The 20256-nt window shown below is 47.0% G+C and overlaps 1 protein-coding gene across 2 annotated transcripts in view; it reads left to right on the forward strand.

Annotated features, from left to right (window-relative positions):
- Positions 1 to 20256, forward strand: part of NDFIP2 (Nedd4 family interacting protein 2) — a 165229-nt gene that overhangs the window by 95513 nt on the left and 49460 nt on the right. The window lies entirely within an intron of this gene.

The following is a 20256-nucleotide window of genomic DNA, read 5'->3' on the forward strand; positions in this document are numbered from 1 at the left end:
AAAGCAATTGCTTAGCGCTTTTCGAAGTGATTTTTTTTTTAAGGCGATTCTAGACATGTGCCTAGCGATTTTCTAAGCATGCCTAGCATTTTTTGGAGCGTTTTGGTGTAGCGGTTTTTATATTTTGTTACAGTAGAGCTGTAACTGAACAGCTTCTGTAACAAAAACGCTTGGAAAATCGCTCTGAACTAGCGCTTTTCAGAGCGATTTTCCACTTTCCTATACTTAACATTGAGGCTGAATCACCTCAGAAATCAGCAAAAATGCTGCAGGACCCAAGTTTGCGTTTTGTGGGAAAAAAAAGAATCGCTCTGGAGTGCACTATCCCATTGAAATACATTAGCCAAGCGCTTTTCAAAAGCGCTTTTTATAAACTCTCAGAACAGCTCTTGGTGTGCCCCAGCCCTCACACAGATTATTGGTTGTATGATGCTAGTTTATCTGCCTTTGCTAGGATTATATCAATTATCTGTTCAAGTGCACATGTAGGGAAAAACATGGGCCTTTTCCAGCACAGGGACCCCTGAAAAAATAACTTGGTCCTACTGCACAGGCACAGTGTGGCCAGGGAAGCCTCGCAGTGTTCCCCAACCCTATCCTCAAGGCCCATCAACAGTGCATGTTTTGTAGAAATCCACAGAGGTAGTTAATCAGCTCTGCTGAGACACAAATTACTTTACCTGTGATTGTGTGTGGTTTCCTGCAAAACGTGGACTTTTGGTGGGACTTGAGGACCGGGATGGGGAACTCAGCTCTAGAGGGTCCAGAGGCTTCCCCCTCCCAAATATCCATGGATATTCCTATTTCTATTTGGAAAAAAAATGTAAACCTTCTAAATTTAAATTTGCATGCCAGCTAGGCCTGAACGATTTATCGTTTTGATATCGAAATCGCGATCATGAAAACGACCATTCCGTGATCGCCACAGTGGCGGTTTTTGACGATATTCCACCGGACCTGCGCCCTCCCGCTCTGCGCAGCTCTGTGTACAAATAGCGGCTCAGCGGCTTTCACTGACTCCCTGCAGCAGCCTATCTTTCCTTCTGCCTAGCTCCTCCTCCTCAGTCATCAGCCCAGGAGTCTGCTCAGGCTCTCTATCTTTTCTTCTGCCTAGTTCCCTCTCCTCCTCCGTCATCAGCCCAGGAGGCGGCTCAGGCTCTCTATCTTTTCTTCTGCCTAGTTTCCCCTCCTCCTCCTCCGTCATCAGCCCAGGAGGCGGCTCAGGCTCTCTATCTTTTCTTCTGCCTAGTTCCCTCTCCTCCTCCGTTATCAGCCCAGGAGCCAGCTCAGGCTCTCTATCTTTTCTTCTGCCTAGTTCCCCCTCCCCCTCCGTCATCAGCCCAGGAGCCGGCTCAGGCTCTCTATCTTTTCTTCTGCCTAGTTCCCCCTCCCCCTCCGTCATCAGCCCAGGAGCCGGCTCAGGCTCTCTATCTTTTCTTCTGCCTAGTTCCCCCTCCTCCTCCTCCGTCATCAGCCCAGGAGTCGGCTCAGGCTCTCTATCTTTTCTTCTGCCTAGTTCCCCCTCCTCCTCCTCCGTCATCAGCCCAGGAGCCGGCTCAGGCTCTCTATCTTTTCTTCTGCCTAGTTCCCCCTCCTCCTCTGTCATCAGCCCAGGAGGCGGCTCAGGCTCTCTATCTTTTCTTCTGCCTAGTTCCCCCTCCCCCTCCGTCATCAGCTCAGGAGCCGGCTCAGGTTCTCTATCTTTTCTTCTGCCTAGTTCCCCCTCCTCCTCCGTCATCAGCCCAGGAGCCGGCTCAGGCTCTCTATCTTTTCTTCTGCCTAGTTCCCTCTCCTCCTCCGTTATCAGCCCAGGTGCCGGCTCAGGCTCTTTATCTTTTCTTTTGCCTAGTTTCCCCTCCTCCTCCGTCATCAGCCCAGGAGGCGGCTCAGGCTCTCTATCTTTTCTTCTGCCTAGTTCCCTCTCCTCCTCCGTTATCAGCCCAGGAGCCGGCTCAGGCTCTCTATCTTTTCTTCTGCCTAGTTCCCCCTCCGTCATCAGCCCAGGAGCCGGCTCAGGCTCTCTATCTTTTCTTCTGCCTAGTTCCCCCTCCTCCTCCTCCGTCATCAGCCCAGGAGTCTGCTTAGGCTCTATATCTTTTCTTCTGCCTAGTTCCCCCTCCTCCTCCTCCTCCTCCGTCATCAGCCCAGGAGGCGGCTCAGGCTCTCTATCTTTTCTTCTGCCTAGTTCCCTCTCCTCCTCCGTTATCAGCCCAGGAGCCGGCTCAGGCTCTCTATCTTTTCTTCTGCCTAGTTCCCCCTCCCCCTCCGTCATCAGCTCAGGAGCCGGCTCAGGCTCTCTATCTTTTCTTCTGCCTAGTTCCCCCTCCTCCTCCTCCGTCATCAGCCCAGGAGTCGGCTCAGGCTCTCTATCTTTTCTTCTGCCTAGTTCCCCCTCCTCCTCCGTCATCAGCCCAGGAGGCGGCTCAGGCTCTCTATCTTTTCTTCTGCCTAGTTCCCTCTCCTCCTCCGTCATCAGCCCAGGAGGCGGCTCAGGCTCTCTATCTTTTCTTCTGCCTAGTTCCCTCTCCTCCTCCGTTATCAGCCCAGGAGCCGGCTCAGGCTCTCTATCTTTTCTTCTGCCTAGTTCCCCCCCCCCCCCTCCTCCTCCTCCGTCATCAGCCCAGGAGCCAGCTCAGGCTCTCTATCTTTTCTTCTGCCTAGTTCCCTCTCCTCCTCCGTCATCAGCCCAGGAGGTGGCTCATGCTCTCTATCTTTTCTTCTGCCTAGTTCCCCCTCCCCCTCCGTCATCAGCTCAGGAGCCGGCTCAGGCTCTCTATCTTTTCTTCTGCCTAGTTCCCCCTCCTCCTCCGTCATCAGCCCAGGAGGCGGCTCAGGCTCTCTATCTTTTCTTCTGCCTAGTTCCCTCTCCTCCTCCTCCTCCGTCATCAGCCCAGGAGGCGGCTCAGGCTCTCTATCTTTTCTTCTGCCTAGTTCCCCCTCCTCCTCCGTCATCAGCCCAGGAGGCGGCTCAGGCTCTCTATCTTTTCTTCTGCCTAGTTCCCCCTCCTCCTCCGTCATCAGCCCAGGAGGCGGCTCAGGCTCTCTATCTTTTCTTCTGCCTAGTTCCCCCTCCTCCTCCGTCATCAGCCCAGGAGGCGGCTCAGGCTCTCTATCTTTTCTTCTGCCTAGTTCCCCCTCCTCCTCCTCCGTCATCAGCCCAGGAGTCGGCTCAGGCTCTCTATCTTTTCTTCTGCCTAGTTCCCCCTCCTCCTCCGTCATCAGCCCAGGAGGCGGCTCAGGCTCTCTATCTTTTCTTCTGCCTAGTTCCCTCTCCTCCTCCGTCATCAGCCCAGGAGCCAGCTCAGGCTCTCTATCTTTTCTTCTGCCTAGTTCCCTCTCCTCCTCTGTCATCAGCCCAGGAGGCGGCTCATGCTCTCTATCTTTTCTTCTGCCTAGTTCCCCCTCCCCCTCCGTCATCAGCTCAGGAGCCGGCTCAGGTTCTCTATCTTTTCTTCTGCCTAGTTCCCCCTCCTCCTCCGTCATCAGCCCAGGAGGCGGCTCAGGCTCTCTATCTTTTCTTCTGCCTAGTTCCCTCTCCTCCTCTGTCATCAGCCCAGGAGGCGGCTCAGGCTCTCTATCTTTTCTTCTGCCTAGTTCCCCCTCCTCCTCCGTCATCAGCCCAGGAGGCGGCTCAGGCTCTCTATCTTTTCTTCTGCCTAGTTCCCCCTCCTCCTCCGTCATCAGCCCAGGAGGCGGCTCAGGCTCTCTATCTTTTCTTCTGCCTAGTTCCCCCTCCCCCTCCTCCGTCATCAGCCCAGGAGTCGGCTCAGGCTCTCTATCTTTTCTTCTGCCTAGTTCCCCCTCCTCCTCCGTCATCAGCCCAGGAGGCGGCTCAGGCTCTCTATCTTTTCTTCTGCCTAGTTCCCTCTCCTCCTCCGTCATCAGCCCAGGAGGCGGCTCAGGCTCTCTATCTTTTCTTCTGCCTAGTTCCCTCTCCTCCTCCGTCATCAGCCCAGGAGGCGGCTCAGGCTCTCTATCTTTTCTTCTGCCTAGTTCCCTCTCCTCCTCCTCCTCCGTCATCAGCCCAGGAGGCGGCTCAGGCTCTCTATCTTTTCTTCTGCCTAGTTCCCCCTCCTCCTCCGTCATCAGCCCAGGAGGCGGCTCAGGCTCTCTATCTTTTCTTCTGCCTAGTTCCCCCTCCCCCTCCGTCATCAGCCCAAGAGCCGGCTCAGGCTCTCTATCTTTTCTTCTGCCTAGTTCCCCCTCCTCCTCCTCCGTTATCAGCCCAGGAGCCGGCTCAGGCTCTCTATCTTTTCTTCTGCCTAGTTCCCTCTCCTCCTCCGTCATCAGCCCAGGAGGCGGCTCAGGCTCTCTATCTTTTCTTCTGCCTAGTTCCCCCTCCTCCTCCGTCATCAGCCCAGGAGGCGGCTCAGGCTCTCTATCTTTTCTTCTGCCTAGTTCCCCCTCCTCCTCCGTCATCAGCCCAGGAGGCGGCTCAGGCTCTCTATCTTTTCTTCTGCCTAGTTCCCCCTCCTCCTCCTCCGTTATCAGCCCAGGAGCCGGCTCAGGCTCTCTATCTTTTCTTCTGCCTAGTTCCCTCTCCTCCTCCGTCATCAGCCCAGGAGCCGGCTCAGGCTCTCTATCTTTTCTTCTGCCTAGTTCCCCCTCCTCCTCCTCCGTCATCAGCCCAGGAGGCGGCTCAGGCTCTCTATCTTTTCTTCTGCCTAGTTCCCCCTCCCCCTCCGTCATCAGCCCAGGAGGCGGCTCAGGCTCTCTATCTTTTCTTCTGCCTAGTTCCCCCTCCTCCTCCTCCGTCATCAGCCCAGGAGGCGGCTCAGGCTCTCTATTTTTTCTTCTGCCTAGTTCCCCCTCCCCCTCCGTCATCAGCCCAGGAGGCGGCTCAGGCTCTCTATCTTTTCTTCTGCCTAGTTCCCCCTCCCCCTCCGTCATCAGCCCAGGAGGCGGCTCAGGCTCTCTATCTTTTCTTCTGCCTAGTTCCCCCTCCCCCTCCGTCATCAGCCCAGGAGCCGGCTCAGGCTCTCTATCTTTTCTTCTGCCTAGTTCCCCCTCCTCCTCCTCTGTCATCAGCCCAGGAGGCGGCTCAGGCTCTCGCTCTCACTTAGGTGGCAAACACTAATTTCCTCCGGCCCTGATTGTTTAATAACGCAACTCTGCAGACCACCAGGAGACACAATGGCTATTTAGGCTAATGTCTGGTCTGACTTTTCATTCCCCATTATTTAGCAGTTCCCATGCAAGCAGGGATCAGAGAAAGAATTCCCTCCCTCCTTCCTCCCACCTTCCAGAAGTTGTCATTGCCGTACAGGAGAAGAGAGCATGTGGTTCTGCGCAGCATGGGGGAGATTTGAGTAAGCAAGACTGAAGTGCGTGACTGTGTGTATATCTGTGTGTGTATCAGTGAGTGCTGGAGAAGTGTGTTTGTGTGCATATTAGTGTGTGCTGCAAGATCATCTGTGTGTATCAGTGAGTGCTGCAAGATGAAGAAGTGTGTGTATGTGTGTATCAGTGGGTGCGAGATAGAGAATTAAGTGTGTGTGCATGTGTATCAGCGCAACACCTCCCACAGCCTACCTTTACACTACCTATCCCATGCCTAACATTAACTGTCCCCACCGCCTCCGTGACATGACATATATCCCTCCCCCCCCAGTAATACGTGCCGCATGGGGAAACAAGGGACAGTGGCATGATAACTCCCCACCCCATTGGCCTTGACTTGGTCTAACTTTTTTATTTTAGTCCCCTGTCTATTTGAGTTTGGGCTTAAGATTTATCACAGCTCCGCCCCGCCCCTCCTTTGCACAGAGGAAGTCTGGATGAGGCACATGCTATAGCTTGATTTTGAAGAAAATCGTGAATCGAAATCACAATTTCTGACAGAAATCGTGCAATTCAATCTTTTCCCAAAATCGTTCAGGCCTAATGCCAGCCAGAATAATTATCATCTTACTGACCATCTATATTGCTGATTTGAGAAGCTGCTTATTCATTTCTATTATTATTTACCAATAACTCCATGAAAGGTTTTTTTGTTTTTTTTTTGCCAATAGACATTTAAAGAGAGTCTGAAACCTAATAAAATACTTCTTTGTACCTGTAATTTAGCTTAAGGAATATGGCCAGTTTTAAAACGCTGCATTCCTGCGGCAGAACGAGGGCTTTATACACCCCAAATCCCTGGGGCAAAAATCGGGGAGCGCTTCCTGGTAGCAGCTGAGCTTTGCGCTGTAGCTGTGCCTCTATTGGACTCAATATCCGCTGATCCCCGACTCCCTGCCCCACTCAATCTTCTTTTACGAAGAGGGGCGGGGAGAGGCGGAGATCCGCACTTAGATTGACTCCACTAGAGGCAGAGCTACAGCACAAAGCTCTGCCTCCCCGGGCAGCAAAATTTACAACCCGGAAAGTCGTGGAATTTTGCCCCGGTATTTGGGGAGTATAAAGCCCTCATTCTGCTGCGGGATGTGGCGTTTCAGCACTGCTGATATTGCTTAACAAAAGTAGCAGGTAAAAATAATTATTTTATTAGGCTTCAAACTCTCTTTAAGACAGCTATTTCCTTTAGCAGCTAAGTGTTTAGTTGCAGATTTACTTAGTGTACCTGAGACGAGAAGCGAATGTACCATAAGCCCTCTTGAGGCTGCCTGTCCCTCGCCGTCTCCCCGGGTGGCCCCTGTCCCCCCATAATTGAGCCCAAAAGCTTGGCCACGTCTCGTTTTGTCGTGCATGCGCAGCTCGGCTGAGAACACACACCAGTCGCGCTCCCATATCCGGAAGTGGACTGCGCAGAACTACTCTGCAAGCGCATAACTCTCTCAGCCGTGGGAGCCCACGCGGTCCAGCCACACATGTGCGATGAAGCGCAACTCGGCCAAGCTTTCGGGACGAATTGTGGGGGACAGGGGCCACCCAGGGAGACGGCGAGGGGCTGAGCGGCCTCAAGGGGGCTTAAGGAACTTTCCTCTTTAAGGAAGTAACTGTTGGAGCTCTGTAGCTTCTACAGATGTAGACCATAATGCATATAATAAGTACCTAAAGGGGCCGGTACATTACATGGAGGACGATGGGTGGGATTCCTGGATAATGTAATGGTCAGATCATCTGTCTCTGACATTGGAGTTCAAATTTTGGCTCTTCCTATTTCAGTAAGCGAGCACCTATTCAATAAGGAGTTCTTGAGCAAGACTCCCTGCTACTGCCTACTGAGTGTGCGCTAATGGCTACCTTGCAAGCGCTTTGAGTCTGACAGGAGAAAAGCGCTATACAAATACGGGAATTATTATTATTCCTCATATTAATTATGATGCATGCTTTGGTGGTGTTCTGTAGTGTCATAGTTTTCTCTACTGCAGAGGAGTTGGTTCGTTTGGTGAACATTTCCCATATGCTGTAGTTATTTCTTTTTTCTACTGATGAAATATTGGAATTGATTATGAGCTGGCAGTTCTCATTAAACTGATTTCACACCAAATCGATATAGTGTGCGTGAAATACAAGCAAAACTAAACTTGTCTAATTTTGCTTTGATTTCAGTTTGACAAAACAATATACTTTGACAGCAATCTTTAAAGTGGAGGGCCAGGGTTTACAGTTTCTGGCAGTTTTACTAGGATCTCCCTCACCAAGAACTAAATCGCCTTACACTTACTAAACAAGGTGAATGTAATTCAGTCTAATTAGGGCCTGAGCCCACTGATGCAGTTGTATCCGCTTCTGCCCGCTTTTCAGCATCTCTAACATTGATGTTTAACTCAAAAGTGGACACAACTGCGTCAGTGGGCTCAGGCCCTTAGGCTTTATCCTTGGAATTTCCTGGGGGATGGGCATCTAGTAGCCTGACCTCCTGCAATGTTTTATGGGAAGGGGCACATTGTACCAATCAGCTACTTTTCCATAGGAGAGGTTGTAGCTATCTGAGCATTTTGCCTTCCATCCTGTTTTATGTTACAGAAGGCAGTGGGCCATATGCAATTCACCTTTTCACCTGAATTTTCTCCTAGGTGATAATTTTAAGCTTTTTAAGCCACCAGAAAGCAAGAACATACTCAAAATAATTTTGATAGTACTTTTTCACCTACTTTTTGGTATTTTTTTTTAGTTAAAAAGGGCAGGAAACTTATTTTAAATCGAAGATGAAACATTATCTCCTTGGAGAAAACTTAGGTCAAAAAGTGAATTGCATAATGGGCCAGTGTCTCTTCAGCACTGATGATTGTGAGATGCAGCATTGCAATGTGGGGTGTGGTATAGGAAGTTGGGGGACTAGTTTGTTGTGCTGTCTGTCAACCCTCCATTCTATTGTCCCCCAAGAGAAAGAGGCCCAAGGAATGGTAATTTGCCACTTGTGAAAAATTATGTTTTTGAAGGGCGCTGCCAAGAAAAAAAGTCTATCTGTATAGAAAACAATCCTATTTTTCCTCCTGCTGATGGTCTCTCATGAGATGGGGTTCCCCCTTATCCCACTCCACGCAAACTGCCAGAGTAATTATAATATTAAAGAGTAGCGGTGGACTTAGAGTGGTCAAAGTTTTAAATATTTTTTATTTATCCAAAAAAATAAAACATTAGAATATAATGCTATAACCATAAACAGGGGTCTCAAACTCAAATTACCTGGGAGCCGCAGGAGGCAAAGTCAGGATGAGGCTGGGCCGCATAAGGGATTTCACAAAAAAAGTAAATCAGCAGCAACCGCCCCCTCCCCCCGTCCCGTCCCTTGCATTGATTTTTATTTCAAGATCAAATTCACACTGAAGCGAACTATTTTGCCTATTTTACCTTATAGTTCGCTTCAGTGCTCCCATTACAAGTAATCCGCCAGGCCCCCGCTGCAAAACGAGGGCTGCAGAGCCCCCAAATTGCCCGGGGGGCAATCCGCCGGCATTTCCTGGCAGGGGCAGAGCTTTCAGCTTCAGCTCTGCCCCTCCTGACGTCAATCGCGGCGCATCGCCGCCTCTCCCTGCCCCTCTCTGTGAAGGAAGAGTGAGAGAGGCGGCGATGCGCCGCGATTGACGTCAGGAGGGGCAGAGCTGAAGCTGAAAGCTCTGCCCCTGCCAGGAAATGCCGGGCGGATTGCCCCCCGGGCGATTTGGGGGCTCTGCAGTCCTCGTTTAGCGGCGACGATGTGGCGGATTACTTGGGAGCACTGAACCGAACTATAAGGAAGCTTTTGCTGGCGTGGGTCACAAAATATTGTATCAAGGGCCGCAAATGGCCTGCGGGCCGCGAGTTTGAGACCCCTGCCATAAAAGGAAGAGAGGAAGGGGAATATAAATCAACAATGTCAATAGGCTTTGTAAATCATAAGTTGTTCAATACTTCACTCACTCTCATTCATTCATCACATGCACACCCTTCAAAAAGACTAGAAATAGACTAATCCTAAAACGCTATCTATAAAAAGTGAAAATAAAAATAATATGCAGAACTCAAAACTAAAAAAAAAAAAATAAAAAAATAAAAATCCATCCGCAGTAATGGCTGGATGGTGTAATGGTTTCTGACACGGGATACCTGGGTTCGAAGCTCGGCTCTGCCTGTTCAGTAAGCCAGCACCTATTCAGTAGGAGACCTTAGTCTCCCTAACACTGCTACTGTCTATAGAGTGCATCCTACTGGCTGCAGCTCTGGCGCTTTGAGTCCGCCAGGAGAAAAGCGCAATATAAATATTATTTGTCTTGTCTTGTCATCCACTCCAGTTTTCTCAGTGTCCTGCTTAATGTCATGCTTAAAAGGTAGAAAATGCCACTGCAGATATACCGTCTGTTCAACACCAACTTATGTTCCAAGTAAGTAAAGAAGTAACGTGTTATACAGCTTGAGTGCACTGATGTGCGAATAACTCAAGGCTTCCCCTTCTGAGCAGAGTGTGTGCCTGGCCTGCAGTCTCACGCTCTCGGCTGGCGTCCTGCAGTATTTCCGACTCTCTCCGCAGTTAGAAGCGGCTTCCAGGCTGGTAGCTTCCCAGGTAGTTACTTCTCACTCTGATATTATAATTACATTTGCCACATATGGACAAGAGGAAGCCAGCCTGGTGTAGCCCAGTCTGAATGATGGGGTTACATGACCCCTGAAGTTGAAGAGCCTTTAGATTAGTATGAGGAATGATTTGCAGAGTGAGGGGCACAATTTTCTTTTTGAGAGACAAGGAGGGGAAAAATCCAAGAATTGCCTTTATCCGGGACTTTCTTCCTACTTTTGGGCAATGGTTCGCCAAATGGTTGCAGCAATGGTTGAGGTATGGTGGGAGATTAATGAGAATGCCAGAAATACATTGAAAAACAGTCTACATCTTCATAGGCTGGCATTGCCCTAGCATGTGACATGCTGCAGCAAACACTAGGAAAGCACAGAAGGTTGAATGTGTACATTTAAAAAGGGCACCGCAGTGCTTTGGGCACCAAAGAAATATGCCATTTTACTATTGTCAGTGCCTAAATACCGATAGTAAAATATCTGTAATTATTACCGGTATTTTAGGCTTCCTGCACACTGCAAATCCGATTTGCGATTCTGATTTTCCCTGGATGCTATTAAAACAAAAAGAAAAACGCAAAAAAAACAAAACAAAACGCAGCATGTAGTACTGATTAAAAATAGTAAATCGGAATCGCATGTTGAAATTGATTAAAAACCAGCAATCGGAATCGCATGAGGCCTCTTGCACACTGCATGTGATTCCGATTTTTTTTTTTTTTTTTTTTTTATCTGATCCAATTTTGGATTCAGATTAAAAAAACGTACTAGATGACGCTAATATTTGTAATCGGATTCCAAAACCGGAAGTATAAAAAATCTGATTCGCATGTAGTGTGCAAGAGGCCTGACCCTGATCTCACATGAGCCGTCCCTTTAAGGATGTCTAACCCTAACTGACCCCTTTGCCACAAAATTCACTATTTTTGCCTAACCTAATCTCACACTAGCTGCCTTTCTACTGATACCTAAACCTAATCGGCCCCTTTCCCCACCCAACCGCCACCTTAAAATTTGCCGCTCTGTACACTTAAACCTAACCCATATTCACAACAGCCCTACGCTTACCAATACCTAACCCTAACTGACAGGAATTTCTGGTCAGGACACGATCTGTACGCAATTTGTATGTCCGCTTTGTGTTTGTATACATTTCCTCTCAACACTTAAGTTTCCTCCTACTTCCCAAAAAACATAAGGCTATGATTATCAGGGCTGAGGAGTCGGAGCAATTTTGGGTACCTGAAGTTGATGGTTACATAAACAGAGGAGTCTGAGCCAGATGATTTTTGTACCAACTCTGCAGCCCTGGTGATTATGGTAGGGATAGTAGAGCTTGACTAGTGATTAGATTGTGAGCTTCTCTTGGGATGAGTAATATACAGTATATATCTCTGCATAGTGCTGTAGATATCAGCACTATATAAATTTGAAGTAATAATAAAGTAGTTGCATGCGTGTTCCTTCTAAATGGGTCATTTTGACAGCTCAGGGTTTTGTTTTAAATGATGTTATCTATGGCAGCTTTTTTTTTTTTTTTTTAAAGTATTTTTATTGGTTTTCAAACAAACAAAAACAGAAAACCCCAACATTGACAGTGGGTATCCGACACAGTAATATACATTATACAGCTGCAAATGCATGTTGTACGCTACATTAATAGACAGAGCTAGTGAGGAAAAGCTGGTAAACGTTCATATATAAGAGTGGAATAGTCAAAGGCATTTAAACAAAACATCGACACAAAAGGCATCATATGAAAGAAGCACATCCATTCCATTCTCTAAAGCGGAAATTATATTGTATCTAGTATATGTGGATTAATGTCTAAATTGTCCACTGCTGACTCTGATGCATCCAGCCATATCTTCCATATTTTATCAAATTTAGATGAAGATCCCCTCGCCATCCACGTCAATTTATATAAAGGGAGAGCATTATTAATTTGTTTCTTCCACAGACTAATGGGGCGTTCTGAGGTTTGTTTCCATTCAATGGCAATAGTTTTTTTGGCATAGAATAGTAGTAATCTAATGAGTATTGCTTTGTGCTTACTCAGGGGCCAATCTCCTATCATACCCAGCAAATAAGCCTTGTATGAGGTAATCATTGGAAGGCCTAAAGTATCCCTCATAAAGGATGTGACTCCATGCCAAAATGCCTGTATCACCCCGCAGTCCCATGTCATATGTCTAAAAGTACCTGGGCTATGCCCACATCTCCAACACACATCACTGACCACACTGGAAAATTTAGAGATTTTAACTGGTGTAAAATATATCTGGTGAAACCAGCGCATCTGAACCAATTTATCTCTCGAACAAATGACAGTTTTCATATAAGTTTCTGCAAAGTCAGACCACTCTTCTCGTGTAATTGCTTCGCCCCAGTCCTCCCACAGTGCCCTGGATCCGCTCAGACGAGGGGAACATTTATAGACAATCAGGTTAGAGTATAATCTAGAGATGAGCCCATCTCCATCTTTGGTCAGTAGCCAGCCTTCAACTGTGCCTGGCGTTGATTGCATCTCCAGAGACTTGAATTGGGACAGGGCAGCATGTCTAATTTGGAAATATCTGAATATAGAGTGTCTGGGCAGACCAAATTCTGCCCTCATTTGGGACCATGTCTTGAATATGCCATCTTGATAAAGTTGGTGAACGTACTTGACCCCCCTCTGGGCCCAGAAACCTATCTCATCAATAGATAAGAATTCAGGCAAGCGTTTATTAACCCAGATTGGGGAACTAGGAGAGCATTTATTGGGGTTATCGCCAGTGATTTTCATAGATTTGTGAAAGATTTTAAGAGAGTAATTCAGTATCGAGATCTTTTCATAAGAGATAATACCGCCCCTGTAGATTACATTACAGAGCGATTCAAAAGAGGAGGCTATGTCAGCTTCGGCATCAAGTGAAGCGTCATCTCTAATATAGTGCAGCCATCTTCTAACATAAGTAAGTTGGGCCGCCAAGTAATATAATTGGAAGTGTGGCAAAGCAAGACCACCCAAGTTAATAGGCATACGCAAGACATCCAGTGATAATCTGGGAGATTTACCAGCCCATAGAAAGTTCCGCACCAAGGCATTTATATTGCGGAAATGTGTATCAGAGATCCAACATGGGGACATTAGAAGAACATATAAAATTTTTGGGGCAATAATCATTTTGATTATGTTCACTCTACCGAGCAGATCCAAGGGCAGCGTAGACCATCTCTTCAGTTTCCCTTCAATATTAACAAGCAGTGGGGTCAGATTGTATTTTATGTATGCTTCATTGTGTCTGGAAATGGTAATACCCAGATATTTAAAGGTGGAGACTACTTGCAGGGGCTGATTGGGTAGTATTGCCTCAGGAGGTACTGGGTCCACATGGAATAGTATTGATTTCGACCAGTTAACCTTTAACCCAGAGATTACCCCAAAGGATCTGTAAACCTCCAGCACCCTTCCCAGGGAAGTACCCGGGTTATCTAGATATAATAAAACATCGTCCGCGTATAAGGAGATTTTCTCCTGCACTTTATTAATTTTCCAACCTCCTATATTTGGATCTTCACGTATATAGGCCGCCAGTGGCTCCATTGCGAGGGCAAAAAGGAGGGGTGACAAAGGACAACCCTGACGGGTGCCTCTATTTATAGCAAATTGATCAGAGAGTTTGTTATTTACTCTAACACGTGCTACCGGGCCGGTATATAGGAGCTGCACCCATTTCTTGAATACTGCTCCTATCTTAACCACCTGAGCGGTCTGGACGAGCTCAGCTCGTCCAACACCGCCGGAGGTCGCCGCTCAGGCCCTGCTGGGCCGATTTTTATCAAATAAAGTGCAGCACACGCAGCCGGCACTTTGCCAGCCGCGTGTGCTGCCTGATCGCCGCCGCTCTGCGGCGATTCGCCGCGAGCAGCGGCGAAAGAGGGCCCCCCTAGCCGCCTGAGCCCTGCGCAGCCGGAACAAAAAGTTCCGGCCAGCGCTAAGGGCTGGATCGGAGGCGGCTGACGTCAGGACGTCGGCTGACGTCGATGACGTCACTCCGCTCGTCGCTATGGCGACGATATAAGCAAAACAAGGAAGGCCGCTCATTGCGGCCTTCCTTGTTTATTATGGGCGCCGGAGGCGATCGGAAGATCGCCTCCGGAGCGCCCTCTAGTGGGCTTTCATGCAGCCAACTTTCAGTTGGCTGCATGAAATAGTTTTTTTTTAATTTAAAAAAAACCCTCCCGCAGCCACCCTGGCGATTTAATCAGAACGCCAGGGTGGTTAAAGGCACCCAGCACTGCCCACAGGTAATGCCAGGAGACAGTGTCGAATGCCTTATTTGTATCGAGCGCCAGAAGGGTTCTGGAGCCCGCATTACAATGATAGTGCTGGAGGTTAACAAATAGTCTCCTGAGATTTAGTTTAGTGGATCTGGCAGGAATAAATCCTATCTGATCTTGGAAGATAAGATTTCCAATCACAAGTTTCAGCCTGTTCGCCAGAACCTTAGCAAGTACTTTGACGTCTGAGTTCAATAGCGAAATGGGTCTATAAGAGTCACAAGAGTCCGGGTCTTTGCCCGGCTTCAAAAGAAGAGTAATATGTGCCTCTCTCATGGATACAGGCAGGGAGCCGGACTCAAAGGCTTCATTAAAGGCTTTAAGTAGCATAGGGGCAGTAATTGTCCTACTTTTTATATACCACTCTGCGGGTATCCCATCGGGGCCTGGGGCCTTATTGGATTTGAGACCATTTATGGCCATTAAAATTTCTTCAAGGGTAAGTGGCGCATCTAACACTAATCTATCTGAATCATCCATGGTGGGCATTAAACATTCTGCCAGGAACTGAGAAGCAGATGTTTGGGCGGAGGTGGGTGTATCCATGTATAGGTTACTATAAAAATCTTTGAACACAGCTAAAATTTCAGTGGTGGTAGAGTACTCCTGCCCATTTGTAGATAGAATCCTGGGTATTGCAATGGAGGGGGCCTGAGTTTTGACCAGGTTCGCCAGGATTTTGCTAGACTTATTACCCCATTCAAATAGTTTCTGATGGCCTATGAATTCTTTACGTTTGGCTCTGTTTAACAGCTTTAACTCATGATCCCTTCTGGCCTTAATCCAGGCCTGGTAACTAACTGTAGAGCGAGAGTGTTCAAATTCCTGTTTGGCCACTACCATGGACGCCTCAGTGGAGCTAATATATGCTTCATCATTTTTGAGTATGATACCTTTTATATGCCCAAAATGACCCCGCAAGGCTGCCTTTGAGGCATCCCAGACTATATCCATTGAGGTGGATCCCTGGTTCAGGTGCCAATATTCAGACATTTGTGTTTTACAATGTTCTAGTACAGTTTCATCCCGGAGCCAACTAGCACCCAGCCTCAGACCTCTGGCCCCAGACCCAGAAATTGCATCCAAAACACCGATTAAGGGAGAGTGGTCCGAGATCCCATGGGGAAGATAGTTAACATGTTCAAGTTTAAACAACATATCATGTGAGCCAAGCATTAGATCAATATGTGACATGGATCTCGAGGGATCAGAAAAGCAAGAGAAAGTGATTTTGTTTGGATTATTCCAGCGCCAAATGTCATACAGATTATGCTTTTGCACCCAATCCTTAAATGTCGTATGGCCTCGCTGATCACCTGTGCTGGACCTGTCTAGTGTGTGTTTCAAAATATTATTAAAGTCTCCACATAACAGTAGGGGGGCAGGTGCCATATCATAGATGTGTAAAAGCAGTTTCTCCAGGACAGAGACATGAAATGGGGGAGGAACATATACTGAGGCAACTGTCATAATCCGACCCTCATAGGAGAATTGAATTATAACAAATCTGCCTAGGTGATCAGAGTAGGCGGAAATAATTTTGATGGGAGCCGACTTTGCAACCAGGATAACAGTTCCTCTAGAGTAATTGGAATGTTGCGCCGCATAAACACTAGCTATCCAGGGTTTTTTGAGACTAATTAATTTAGCACCCACCAAATGTGTCTCTTGGAGGCACATAATACCTGGATTATGTTTTTTCATATAGTCGAAGACTAAGCGTCGTTTGATGGGATGATTCATGCCTCTGACATTCCATGACATAACTTTAAAATCAGCCATTGTCATGAAATGGATAGAGATATTCCGAATTCGTACATTTAGCTGTAGAAAAGCATAACCTGCCGGACAACAACACTGTCAATGAAACAAAAACTACCCCCCAACCTACCCCAACCCACCCCGCAAGCTGTCTACAACTACAACCCACTTCGTTCCCTAACCCTTGCAGCATATAGAGGCGTTGACTAGAGAAAACAACTCCAGAGTCTATTGGCACATATGGCCTACAGACGGCTACCTCTCAGTGCAACTGAAGCATAACAGTGTCCCATAAAGCATATTGCTCCCATAGTGTAATTCAACGCTGCACCAGTATAGTACCATCCTTTAAACTGGACAAGTTGGCAATAAACATTTGAAATTGCTCGTAAATACTAAGTGCAGAGGGTGTAATAGTAATAATAGGCAGTCTGAACAGGGCAGCAGTATAGTCAACATATAGTATGCATTATTCTGGAGTTAAACAGAGCACATAGCTCATACTGGTAACATGTTTTGCTATAGGGCATATGAGGTCCGTAACACACAGGGACGTGAAAAAGGAGGAACAATGATATTGCTATGGCCAATTAACCGTGGATTTTAAGTAAAGTACATCTGCTCGCGACAATCGAGCGGTCACTACGAGCCTTAGTTACATACGATGTCGTGCCGGCATAATAGCTTTCAGCCTGCTTATGCCAATGGATTCCAGCCATTTAATCGCATCACGAGGATCTGTGAAGAAGGAGACACGTTCATCATGCACTACACGCAGCTTTGCAGGAAACATCATACTGTAGCTGATATTCTTTTCACGTAGTAATTTTTTAATGTCCTGGAAAGCCAGCCTTTGTTTTTGTACATCCAGCGAAAAGTCTTGATATATATGTATATCAGTTCCATTAAATTGAATTGGTGTTTTTGCCACTCTAGCAGCTTTCAGGATGTCTGTTTTATCCCTGTAATTAAGAAGCTTAGCTATCAGGGGGCGAGGTGGTGCTCCAGGTTTAGGGGAGCCAGTCGGGATTCTATGCGCTCTTTCAATCGAGAACAACCTGGAAGGTTTAAAATCAGGGATCGTGGCGACAATCCAGTCCTCCAAGAATTCCTCAGTAGCAGAGCCCTCAGCCTTTTCGGGAAAACCCACAAAACGCAGATTGTTCCTCCTGGATCTATTTTCAAGATCAGATAATTTAAAGGAGTGTGCATCAGCAATCTTATTGTGGTAGTGCATATCGGATTGTAGGGGCCTAACGTCATCTTCAAGGTTACTGATTCGCTGTTCCGCATCGCTGGTGCGATCTCGGAGTTTCTGCATATCTGCTTTTACAAATGTTAGTTCAGTCTGAATAACGTCCAGCTTGACTGTAAGAGAGGACTTAAGCTCCATAATGGCCTCCAGTAACTGCAAGCGGGAGGGTTCTGCGGCTATGTTTGGGCCTAGTGCAGAGTCTGCAGCCATCTTGTCCCTGGAGTACAATCGAACAAACGGAGACAGCACACAAATGGCTTCAGTCAAATAACTGTATTGAATAGCATGCAGAGGCACACATACGACATGTTTCGGGCGGAGCCCTTCCTCAGGTCCGCCCGAAACATGTCGTATGTGTGCCTCTGCATGCTATTCAATACAGTTATTTGACTGAAGCCATTTGTGTGCTGTCTCCGTTTGTTCGATTGTACTGCACTGAGGCAGGAGTGGTGTACCTGCAGGAGGCGAGCACCGGCACGGAGGCCTAGACATAGGCCTAACAAGGTGTGTGACAGGTGAACATTGGAAGATCTTGTCCCTGGAGTCTGTCCCAGCAACTACATGTGCATGTGGGTACTCACTGCGGCCATTCATGGGTGATGTAGGCGATGTGTCCGCGCCCTCCTCAACCCCTTCCAGCGGGATTGTGTCGTCCAGCAGGTCTTGTGTCGGAGGTTCTGTGTAGGGGGAGGAAGCGCCGCCGCCATCTTTAGAGTCGCCATGTGCATATTTGGCGAGGCGTGCTGAGACCGATGTGCCGTTGGGAGAGGCCATGACTGCACTTCGGAGTATGCCCAGGGAGTGCACCAGCAATAATCCACCAGAGAAGTAAGGAGGGGAGCCGTCCGTAGCAGGCAGGATCAAGCAGGATAACTAGACTCTGTGGAGCTCAGGCGCCGCGCGTCCTCACTGCTTCATAGCCAGGTCACGCCCCCCATCTATGGCAGCTTTCATACATTTTTAGCATACTCCTTAAAGAGAACCAGAGACGAAGCACCCTCATGTATTTTACCATATAGATCAATGGGAACATGACAGTAAACACTTACCCTGCTCTCTGTTTCATTCTTCTCTGCTAAATCTGCCTTTTATCAGCCCTGATAAGAATCCCAGACTGAGCATTCAGTCTAGCTTTGCCCAGAATGATTATAGCCGAGTCAGTCTTCTGTGATGTCTTTTCAAGCCCAAGTCTGCCCCCTTGTGGCTCTGTTTTCCTGCTATTTATCCTTGAAGCAGCAAAGCAGAGCCACAAGGGGGCAGGGGTTTACTGTCATGTCCCCATTGATATATATGGTAAAATACATGAGGGTGCTTCGTCTCTGGTTCTCTTTAAATACAGGGGTTGGACAAAATAATGGAAACATTTTGGCATCATAATCTTTTAACATGTTTTAAGCAATCAAAATTTGACATATGTTAATTTTTTTTTTTTGTTATTTGATCTGTTTAATTAACCACTTCACCACTGAGGGGTTTTACCCCTTGAGCACCAGAGCAATTTTCACCTTTCAGCGCTCCTTTCATTCATTCGTCTATAACTTTATCATTACTTATCACAATTAAATGAACTATATTTTGTTTTTTTCCGCCACCAATTAGGCTTTCTTTAGGTGTGACATTATGCCAAGAATTATTTTGTTCTAAATATGTTTTAATGGGAAAATAAGAAAAATGTGGGAAAAAAATATTATTTTTCAGTTTTCGGCCATTATAGTTTTTAAATAATGCATGCTACTGTAATTAAAACCCATGAAATGTATTTGCCCATTTGTCCCGGTTATAAAACCGTTTAAATTATGTCCCTATCACAATGTTTGGCGCCAATATTTTTTTGGGAAATAAAGGTGCATTTTTTTCAGTTTTGCGTCCATCCCTTGTTACAAGCCCATAGTTTATAAAGTAACAGTGTTGTACCCTCCTGACATAAATATTTAAAAAGTTCAGTACCTAAGGTAACTATTTATGTATTTTTTTTTAATTGTACATTTTTTAATTTTTTTTTAATTACGCTTGGAGGAAGTACTAGGAGGCTGGGAACTGGTTTTTCTTTCACAATGATCACGCTGCTTAGAGGAGAAGCAGCGGATCATTGCGGGGCTTAGATCAACGAACGGGAATGGATTTTCCCGTTCATTGATCTCCGGGCGAGTGGCGGGTAGCGTGTTTACCCGAGGGAGTGCACTCTAGAGCGAGCGGGAGCGCGGGCAGCGGCGGGAGCGTGGAAAGTACGGATTTCTCCGTTCCTGGGGATTAAAGGATGGAAAAAGGGATGGAGAAATCCGTACGGGCGGGGGTAAAATGGTTAAAATAATTGTTTTTTTTACAGATATTTAAACAAAAGTTGGTTATAATTTATAAAAATGGCAGATCTCTCAGACTTTCAAAGAGACCAAATAGTTGGTGCTTGTATGGCAAGCGCTACTGTAACAGAAACTGCCCGAATGCTTGGCATTTCAAGAGGTACCGTCTCAAAAGTAATGACTGCCTTTAAAAGAGAATGAAAAACATCCTCAGCAAAGCGCAGTTGTGGCCAAAAGTCGAAGTTGTCTGAGAGAGACCGTCGGACTCTAAATCGAATTGTTAGAAAAGCTCGCAAGACTACGGCTCCTAAACTCACTGCAGAGCTGAATGAACACCTACAGAACCCGGTTTCCACAAAAAAATGTTCGTCAGGAGCTGCACAAATCTGGATTCCACGGAAGAACTGCAATCAGAAAACCTCTGCTCTAAAAGACAAATGTTTCAAAGCCTTTAGAGTGGTGTAGAAATCACCAGAATTGGTCCCTCGAGCTGTAGAAAATGTAATTTTTCTCTGACAAATCATCGTTTACCTTATTGCCGACCTCCGTCCGTGTGTACATTTGGAGACAGTCGAAAGAAGCATTTCATCCAGACTGCCTTCTCTCAACCGTAAAACATGGCGGGGGTTCTGTGATGATCTGGGGTGCTGTTTCTTGGAAATCCGCCGGGCCAATGAT

Source organism: Hyperolius riggenbachi, chromosome 2 (assembly GCF_040937935.1).
Source record: "Hyperolius riggenbachi isolate aHypRig1 chromosome 2, aHypRig1.pri, whole genome shotgun sequence".
In the NCBI taxonomy this organism is placed as follows: Eukaryota; Metazoa; Chordata; class Amphibia; order Anura; family Hyperoliidae; genus Hyperolius; species Hyperolius riggenbachi.